This window comes from Lepisosteus platostomus, chromosome 23, assembly GCF_059453375.1.
Source record: "Lepisosteus platostomus isolate fLepPlt1 chromosome 23, fLepPlt1.hap1, whole genome shotgun sequence".
NCBI classification, from domain to species: Eukaryota; Metazoa; Chordata; class Actinopteri; order Semionotiformes; family Lepisosteidae; genus Lepisosteus; species Lepisosteus platostomus.
In genome coordinates, this window is record NC_142633.1 from 13,902,428 (window position 1) to 13,913,021 (window position 10,594).

Sequence of the window (10,594 nt, forward strand, 5' to 3'; positions counted from 1 at the left end):
AACGCTCTGTTAATCAGTGAACATTCGGAGAGGTCTGGCACTAGCTTGGACTTAGGCCAGCATAATCTGTCCCAGACAGCGGCCTCAGGGACAGAACAGCAGAGCAGGAGTCTGCAAGCACAGAGAATAGTTGAATTGTGGCACTGAAAGCAGTCTTCGATTTTATTTGTGCTGTAGTTATCTCATAGAAGTCTCAATGATTGCAGGCTGTACTTTGATAAGATCTCTCTGTGATCATCATTTGAAATTTCATGTACATTTTTTTAAATTGTATGTGTAAAGGCATTTTACACTACATGTTATGTTCTAAAGGTTTTGCAATCCCATAAGCTCTTTGGGAACCGTTTATAGTCATCCAATGGTCATGCAGTGGTTATTCCACCCCTGGATGAATCAGGAGAGTTGGCAAAAAGTAATTTCTGACGAAATTTCAGACCATGAGAATATGTGGTATTTTTAAAGGTCACATCTATGGTCATTGCAGCATTTTCTTAGTGAAAATATATATTGAATTATGTCTTATTAAAGTAAGATAAAAATGCATATTCAAATTATTGTTGTGTGAAGAGCTTATTTTTTGCATGAAAACAAGACTGCTGTAGGCTTTTGAAATCGTTAAAATTTCAGCTTTCCAAAAGGAAACAGCTTTCTAGAAATGTGCCAGCACCTCCATGCAGTGATAACAATTACTGGCTTTTAGCTGGGTTTTAATTATCTGCAGATCTTGTGTAAGCTTGTCAAGGCAGCATGCCGGGTCCGGCTTCTGCAAGCGACATACCCTTCAGGCTCAGGGCTTTGAGAGAAAACAGTCTGAGCAGAAACCCAGGTTGTCCAGGTGCTCCTGAGGAAAGCCTGGCTTAGAGTCTGTGTGAAACTGGATCTGTGTGAGTACATGTGCTCGTTGCCTTTGAAAGCGTTGTATCTTGTTGTTCAGAAAATGAAAGGGAACATCGAGACAGGCAGACGAGTTAAAAATAGTTTCGTAATGAATTTTCAAAAATGTCATTTCCACACACAAGTGTTTGTGTGTCCTAGGACAACTACTCGTTTTTCCCCTTGAAAATAATTCTCTTGTGTTCTTCATCAATTAGGATAATGTGGTGGTAAACAAGGAAATAAACTTGAAAACTAGAAAAAATAACATTTAGCAGATCACAGAATGCATTCCCACTGATAACAAATGAAACCTGAATATACTGTACATTGCAAAATGATAACGGGGCTTGTGAATGATAAATCACAAAATATAGAGTTAATATGTACTGTATAAATACCAGGGCGGCTGTTCAGGCTACAATTCTTTTTGCTGCTGTTGTTTTTTTTAATAATTGCAAATAGTATTAATTTCACTCCTACATGGTGTTACTGAAATAAATCCAATTGCAGCCGTGTACCTAAGAATAAAAAGCAACCATGACAACACGTTTAAATTGCACGATCTCATGGAATCAGATAATTTGGTACTTAGCTTTCTGCCAATCTCCAAAAAAATAACCTACAAAAATCTTCCAACAACTTTTTTGCAATAAAATAAAGTTCAATTTTGAGAACTGTTGGCTTTACTGAAATATAGAAATACAGTATTCAGTTTCCCTTTTAAAACAGTGGATTATCTTCCAATTAAGGATGTATCTGGTTCATGCCTAGAGACAGACTTTTTTGTTTTCCTTTGGAACAGTTCTTATTTTACAAGTTATCAAGTCATACAAATATGCGAAATGTACATAGCTGCAATGAAACACACACTTGCCAAGATTTATAATTTAAAAAAGCTGCAGTAAAAAAATATCTGATGTCAAGACCCTGTGTGGCAGATCCAGTTTTGGTTAATGTTACCAGGTGGAATTTCCAGGCCACAGCTTAAATGGAGCTGGAACTGTAAGCTGGATGCAGTTTACAGATTTGCCATGGAAACCAAAGATGTACTAATATCAGAAACATGCAGAGCTGAAGCAAAAGCCTCTAACTTTTTGCATGCAAGGTTTGAATTGGAGGGCACAAAGCATTCTTTGGGTGCTGCTTTTAGCACACAAACACACTTAGCTAAAAGAAGCTTCTGGAGGATGTTATGTGCATTATATATGTATGTACTGTACAGCAGATGCATTCATTTATTTTTTAAAATCAGCAGTTTAAATGGTTTGCACTTTCAGCCACAGATCAATGGGATTTCAAATCCAATTGCGTTACCTGAGTGGTACAGCTATGATTTTGGATGTGTCATTTCCAGTTGCTTAAATTAAAACACATTTTGCCAGTTTTAAAGTCTTTTTCTTCCAGCTTCTCTCTCCTTCCAAATAAAGGTTTGTTTTCCCAGTATGCCCTACTTAGCCTTCTTTTCAATGTAATTAAAAAACAGTACAATTTACCAAAAAAGGTACTGTATCTTAGAAATTGTGTTGAGAAAGCCCATAATTAGATTAAAAAGGGGTACAGTTTATATTTCTATCCTCAAAACATGCTATTTCATCTTTTCCTGTTTTTCCCCCTGTGTAAACCACAAGATGGATGGTAATTAGTGTTCTACTCTGGCACAGTGAATGGCATTTGTCTTCACAGAGTGAATGACAAATAGGGAATGTGCCTTCTTATCCTTCTCAGAATCTAAAGTTAGATGTAAACTCTAGACAACTGCCATGTGCAAGCGGACCACACTTTGTCACATCTGTAGTTAAGCAAAGCCACTACATTGGATTCTTCTCAGTGCCAGATTTTGAATGGATATCTGCCTGCTTTTGACAGTGTTACTTTGTAAAACATTTAAAAATATGTAGACTGAGTGGAATTATCTGACACTATTTGTGTCCTCATACAAAAGTGTCTTGCTAATGAATCCAGACCCTTTTCATGTCAATTTAAATTTAAACTTTCTTTCATATCATGTAGGTTCCAAACATTTAGTATTTAATGTGACAAATCACTAGAACTGATCAGCAAGACTCAGAAATGGTGGATCAATTGATAGATTCCTTTTAGAGTTTGTTGTATGTCAAATTGGCTACACCACCTGTCAGTCAATTAGGGGCCTGTGTCACCTGGCATAGTTTCATGGAACCTTGAGTGGGTGCTGGTCTATGTGGTGCGACGGTGGTACAAATGCGATCCTGAAAACCTTGAACACGCATCGGGACCTGATTCACATGTCGGAACTGTCCTGTTTAATCAAGGTCAAGCAGTCACTTTTGTAAAGCTTAATACATTTCCCAGACATGAATGGCTAAAAGGCATGAAATAATAAAACTTTAAACCTTATAATGTACCTATCCATGTATATAACCATATTAAGATCTTTGCAGTTTTTCTTTGCTGTATCATGCACATTTTTTAAATAACTAATGTTCAAAAGGAGGGCTAGTTTCCCAGCTCTACCACACTAAGACCTTCATCAATATACAGTTGGATTCCCAAGTTGGCAATTTGTTGCTGACTGATTCTTCCTCTTCCTCCTTTTGATTTCTTTTATATGCTTATATACGGAGCCAATTGTTCTTGGCTTTGCACAGGCTTGAATTAAATGTCTTCTGAAGGCATAACAACTCACAAACACCTCCCTTATTTTCCACCGTTCATGACATTATCACTCAAATCAGGTTATCCAGCATAACAGCTAGATAAAATACTTCAATCTTTATTCCGGCGAGCTGTTTGTTCATTTATGGTTCCTTCTTCTGCCCTTTGTTGTCCTTCATTTTGCCTAAAACCAATTGGAGTGGTTAGTGTTTATATTTAAATTTATGATGTAGTGCTTAGTAGCGTCTTTTTGATTAAATCAATTGGTTTTCTTCTTTCCTTCTATTTTTATTTTTTGGAAGAATGTGGGATTTTTGACTGTAATCAGAAACCCGACTAAAGTATGTTAACGTCTATGTCCCTGTAGAAATCTGTCCAGTGGACTGTCAACTGAGCCTTGATTATGTCTTCAGTCACTTACCTCTGTGAATGTCAAGGCAAGACATGAATCTAGACAAACGCTGAACCACTGAACTCTCCATTGTCCCTTCGAACTGTGACTAGATTTGCTGTTAGGCTGATCTTGGTCCTCTTCCAGAGATAAGTGTGCAAAACTAAACGATCAATAGGACGATCAATAGGACATCCATCACTGCTGAGCTCTTTGCTAGTTAGCTTGAGGTGCTCCTTGAGTGCGAGAGTGTCTAGATCAGTGTGTTGCCATGCATTATAACACTGAGGGTGGCTTGCAGAAGAATTTCTTAGCTCAATTTTTTCTTCAGTATTTTGTTCCTGCAATGTAAACATGGAGTCATCTTAGGAAAGTCAATGATGGACAGAAAAGATTATCCATTTGAAATAATAGGAGAGGAGAGATCAGCAATTTACAGCAATTTATTGGATGTTGTAAGTGTAGGTTATAGCAGACTAAAGGGAATTACCATCAGCAGTAGGTGAAACGTATTCTTCAAGGTTTTCATTTGCAGATATCTGATCAATACAACTTGAATGCTATTTGCCTTTGGAATCTGACGCTGATGTGGTGATTGATGGATGCCTTTTAGTGTTTAGTTCTCTTTTGTAGCTTTGATGTCGGGTGATTTGCTATCTGTACATACAGGTGGCTAAATGTGGGTCATCTTTCTGCACTCCTGGCCTTTGATAATAGTTCATGATAAAGAAATTGAAGCCTGTTTTTAACAGACTTGTTGTGCTGTTTGTTAACTCATAGAGTGATTTAATGTTCTAGCTGTTATTATATAAACACTTTGCACAACAAGTAAGAAGTGGACAGCATAACACATTCAGGGAGTAAACGAAATATAAATGGTTTGTGTTATTTCCAATTTATAATGCTCTTCCAGTGTATTTACTATGGATGTTAGTACTGATTGAATAATTACAATTATGTAATTGTTTTTAGTAGACTAGTGTATTTATGAGACAAAACAAGTTTGTACTTTGCATAAGTAAACAATGTTTAGTCATTGTATTGTTCCACAATTATCTGAGCTAAGCACCAGTATTACTGTACATATTTATTTACAGTACAGCATCTTTCAAATGACAAACAAAACCTCCATTTGCAAATGAAGCTTCATGCTATGGCTTTTCAATAGCTTTTTCATAACTTCCTTTTCATGTATTTTTGAAGAGATACTCCAAAACGTAACTTTAATGATGTGGGGTAGTATAGTAGCCAAAAATGCAGGTTAGGTTCTTATTTAGAAGTAGTCAGGGTGACCTGACCGAGGTGAATGTAAAAAGAGTACAGAAAATCCTCATGAGTGATGTGAAACTGCTCTGCAGGATCCAAGGGGCTTATTTTATGCTCCTTCTGAAAGGGGTGGTGTAATGAAGTGCCTTTTGTGCCCTGGCAAAACAGATCCAGCTCTGCAGATGGTGTTCATGGTGACTAAAACAGGTTCTCTGCTTTCTGCTGGCTTACAGAGTTTTCCATTTACGTTTATTTTTTAAAAAGCATGAGGAATTGCACGGTGATTACCAAGACTAAAACAGAAGTCAAACAGAAAAACTGCAAGTAAGTTGCAGCTTTTGCAGTTCAAAGTGAACCTAGGTTAAGTTAAACAGCCCTATCTGGTATTTGCTTAATTTAGTTAATCAGTTTGATCCTCAGTGGATTAACTTGCTTTCATCTGATGCCTCAGTGCAATTTCTTTGCTTTCTCCACTGCCAGTTACTGTACCTGAGCCAGCTGACGATACTGAAGCAGCTGGACTGGGGATTTTATGTATGGGGCCCACATCTATCTGCTGTTACAAATCGCTTTTTATTTAAGCTGTAATTAAAGAGAATAAGCTACAGAGATGACGTATCGACATTCAGGGGATTTTTCTTGGAGGTTTGGGCGATAAAACCCACAAGGAAGAGAGTAAGAGGATCCTTCTTCCAATAGTGCGTTTTCAAATAAGGTAACTCTAGGACTAAAGAGCCCCCTTCTTCTCATTCTTTAAAAGGTTTTCCACAGCTGCCAGAGGCAGAAGTTCAGGCTTGTTCTTCCCTCTATTAAAAAAGGCAGAAATAATTTCTTCCACATTTACATGATGTAGCATGAAATTTCCACAGTCATATTTAACATTTGCACATGATTATGTGGGACATCAAGCACAAGTGCACTGATTAATCATTTTCAAGTGAATAAAGCAATTGAGATGCATTTCAGTGCCCAGCCCTATGTCAGGACTAGATCAGGATCTGGTTATGGCTGAAATTACATAATTTTCAGGTGCAGTTGTATAAATGTCTCCAGCCAAAGTCTACCCATTCATTCATTAATCAATTGCATCTTGCAGCAAGTAGTGCCCTATTCTTGAACTGTAACTAGAGGCACCTCTTGCACTCGACTGTGGGGAGGGAGGCTTGTTTTGAATAAAGCTCTGGTTCAGTTACAGACCTGTGTGATCTAGCAATGCAGGGATCTGAGCCAGGGGATGACAGCATCTCATTTCTGTTGTCTCTGGGATCTATAAATCTTCCCTGCTCTGGATTTGTGCAGGCCTGTTTCAGAATAAGCCATTGTTTAATGTGCACAACCCAATCACAGCTGTTGAACCAACAATAACAATACCGCATTAAATGGTTTGATTCCCTGGTTTCAGGGAGCACAGCTCGATCTTCAGAGGAAAAACATCATTTTACTGCTTGACATGCAGGGTTTTTGTCATAAAATGATTTAATAAAGACTTCACTAATGTCCAAATGGTATTAATGTATGTAGTAAAAATTATGTAGCTATATATTATGGGAATTAATATGAATTAACTATTGCCATTTCACAATGCCAAAGGGAGAACTGTCTAAAGAGACAAACCTAGCAGCTACAGACAGTTGTTGTTTTTTCTTATGTCTCATCAGCATGACAGTTGTTTAAAGGTATGTATTCAAATCTGCATGCTCTTAACAGGCAATACAGTACATCCCTGATAGTTTTCCTTGTAAGATTAACCTGTATATGTTCAGCTCACTGGTCATAGTATGGTATGTCACACTGATGAACTCAGGGGAAAACAGTGGTTAATGGCTATCAACTTTGACTTTATATAAGATGTACATCATGCAAGGATGTTATTTTGTTATTAAGAGGAAGAAAGTCGCCATTATAGAAAAATCCATACATTCATTTTGAGGCTTTTCGTTGTGAGTGTGGCAGTGTGTAAATTGATATATTACATTATTTTTCCGTGTATTAAATGGATTTATACAAAAATATTTCTGCTTAGACATATTTACTTTTTCAAGTTCAATGTATAATTTTTTTAAAGTTTTGTAACTTTGTAAAAGCTTTGACCTGAAAATTTGGGGTTTTGGGGGAGATGGGGAAGAGTGCTTTTTTTGTGAATAACTGTGCGGTTTCATAAGCGAGGTTAATGTTCAAGTAGGTAGCTGCATCAACAAGTAAAGGAACAAGTAAAGGTTTATTTCATGCTGAAAAGAGAAGAAAACACAATGTTTCAGCTGTGGACCCTCCTGCAGGTGTGGCACAGCATGTGTATGATCATCATGGATATACAGCCCTGCATTTGGATTTGCAAAGATTCCAGGTATTTCCTCAGCCTATATAGCACAGGGCACGTGGTGGTAGTGCTTGTGATTATGGACAGTTGAACCATTGATGGGGTGCTCAGGTGGTCAAAAGCCTTGTAATCAAGCCTTTTGAAAAAAGGAGGCATGAAATGCAGGGCAGCAGATCTAATGAATGTTTTAAACTCCAAAATCAGCAGTAAGCAATGAGAAATGTAACAACTTTTTATTTAAGAATGGAACAACAGTTACAAACGAGAGGCAGCCAATTGATCCAATTAGCTAATTTGTTTTTTTAGCAGCTAATTTATCGGCCATTTCACAAAGGAACCCAGGGTATCAGCTTCAACCACATGGCAGGGTAGCTTGCTCCAGATTCCCACAAGCCTTTGGGCAGGGCTCTGGTGATAGAATGTACAGAGCAGAACAGTTGCCCTTCTCTGGGGCCTCTGGCTTAATTCTCATTTAGTTTTATTAGGCCATTCTCTGGAAATCTAAAGTGATTCCCATGGGGAAATCATGTCATGCCATTTGTTTTATTTTAACTATACTCATAATAGCTTTGGTACTTCACATTTAAACCAATGGCAGGATTTTAACAGTGGAAGTTGAGGAGTCTACGTTGTTCAATCAGTTTGTTACCTTTTGTTTCACAGAAATCGTATTCCAAACCTTTAGACGTCCACTGAACTGCAGCACTGCTTTGTCTCCAACACTATTCCTGGAAGATTGCATTCCCCAGGCTGCAGAAAATAGCAGGTGTGTCCTTGCTATACTCTAAGCAGATGTACATAACTCTGGCAGCTCATTTAATGCCCTTGAATGTGGAGTAAGTGCTTATTAATCCCATTATGCAAATGGAAATGATAAATTCTATGTTTTAATTCATAATGCCATTTGCAAGCTATTGGATATCAAGTACAGCTGAAAGTGAAACACTTGAAATGAGACCTAGGGGAACTCCTGGGACAAATTGCTTTATGGCACATGTAAGGATGGGTCACAGAACTGAAAGGTCAAGGCCAGTTGCCTCGCATTGCCGAAACATGGTTGCTTACCCACAGGTCTTCGCAGATTGGCGTGTCTGTGCCCTAACCTGGCAAGGCTCAGTCAGCTGGGGATGATTTGTTTTACTATGCCACTGCGACCCCTGCTGTGCAGGCAGCTGGGATGACTGTGTGAGGTCCAGTTTAACAGAGCAGCCATTCTCCCAGTGACGTGCCCATTAGTTTCACCTGAGCAATAAAAAAGAATCTAGCATTGACCGTGGAATCTTTTCATTCTAGTATTTGCAGGAGCTCTCTAGAGAGCTACAGATTTGACATTTATGTGTATGTGCCAGGGAAGAATTGTGCAAAAAGAATAGACATACCAATAAGTCCTCACTGTTTTTTATGTTCTGTTTTGTACTGATACTAAAGTACGGAGAAGATTGTTTGTTACGGATGTCAAGGAAGTGATGTGTGAGAGTTCTTGAATGCGCCCCCCATTCCATTAATTCTAAAATCGGGTGTAAAGCTTGTTTTTGACTTTGTTTTAGCTTTGTAAATTTACAACAGTTGGAAATGTCATTTCTCACAAATGGGAGTCGGAACGTTTTTTTTTCTGGTCAACTTTACACAATGGCTCTAAATAGATGCAAGTTGGGGATGACTCAAGCCTTCACTTTTTTTAATGAGCAAACTTTCTAACAAAGTTGGAAAAAAAACTGCTGAAAGGCCTTCCTCACTCATTGAGTTGACTCCTAACATACTATGTTGATTGATAATCCAAAATTCCGTAAAGCAAAACTTCTTAGGAGTAAAAAAAAAAGAGACAAGACATACCTTGATCTTTAATTATTCCACCTCTAGTTTGTTAGGTTTCAGTCTGATTTCTGTGCTGTGTCAGTGTGTGTGTGCAATTTTTGATACATCCATTTTTGGACAGCTACTTATTCCTGTTAGGGGTGGTTAGGGCTGGCAAACCCAGAGTCTTTCCCAGAATCACAGAATCAAGGGGGGGGGCAAGTTAGAAATACACCCTGGATGGAACACCAGTCCATCAGAGGGTCGTGAAAAATTTGGGGACTATAAATTATGTGCTCCTTTCAATTAATCAATAAAGCAGCTAGAGGCCTCCAGAATTAAGTTTGAACCCTATGTACAGTAGGTTCAGGAATTTAGGCTGTTGCATTGAGACAAGTTTCTTTCACCATCCACTTAATCATCTCCTCCATATTGAAATTGGGAATATTTGGAAAAACACACTCCTGTCGAGAGTACACTGAATTTATGTGCTTTAACCCTGAATTATTGCTGACTTATGGTTAGTTATAGCTAGGGTTGCTCATCATAAAGTACTGTTGGCATTATGCAGTTGTTATATTTTACCTCAAAAGGAAATTCAGGCGGCTGACAAGTTGCAGTTTGATTGTTCTGCCTCTTTCAATTTTGTGACACTTTTCCTTTGTGTTTTCTGCAATTGAACTTCATTGCATGTTGACCAGTTAAATATACACTTCATACTAGAAAGATCTTATCACTTATTAGCAAGGGTATCACAGCAGTTATAATAGTTCAAGTAGGTACTGTAACTGCATCAGCATGCGTAGGCTGCAATGGAACAAGTAAAGGCTTATTCTGTGCTGAAAAGAGAATAAAAGAAACACAACGTTTTGGCTGTGGAGCCTTCTTTGGTTTCACTTCTCTTTTTAGCACGGAATAAACCTTTACTTGTTCCTTTGCAACAATTATAATAGTTTTAGTAATAATAATATAGAACACAGTGCTCTGTTATACAGTAAAATATAGCCCTGAGTATAAAGCTGATCTGTGGTATTAAAATAAAAAAGCATTGGCAGTGGACTTCTTTTCTAGTTTCATGTATGTTAGTTTTATTGCAGTTATCAGCTTTCTGTGGAACTAACATTTCTTACCAGAGAGATGTTTCTACATATATTTTTTTTTAATTTTATATTATCATCTGAAATGTAACAATGCATTTTATAGTTTTTAGAATAGCTTATGGTGATCAATCTTTAAACTACTGATGATCTAAACAACCACACAGTTCCTTTTCAGTAGAACAGAAATCCTGCACGTACAGTGTTCAGCAGTGTTTT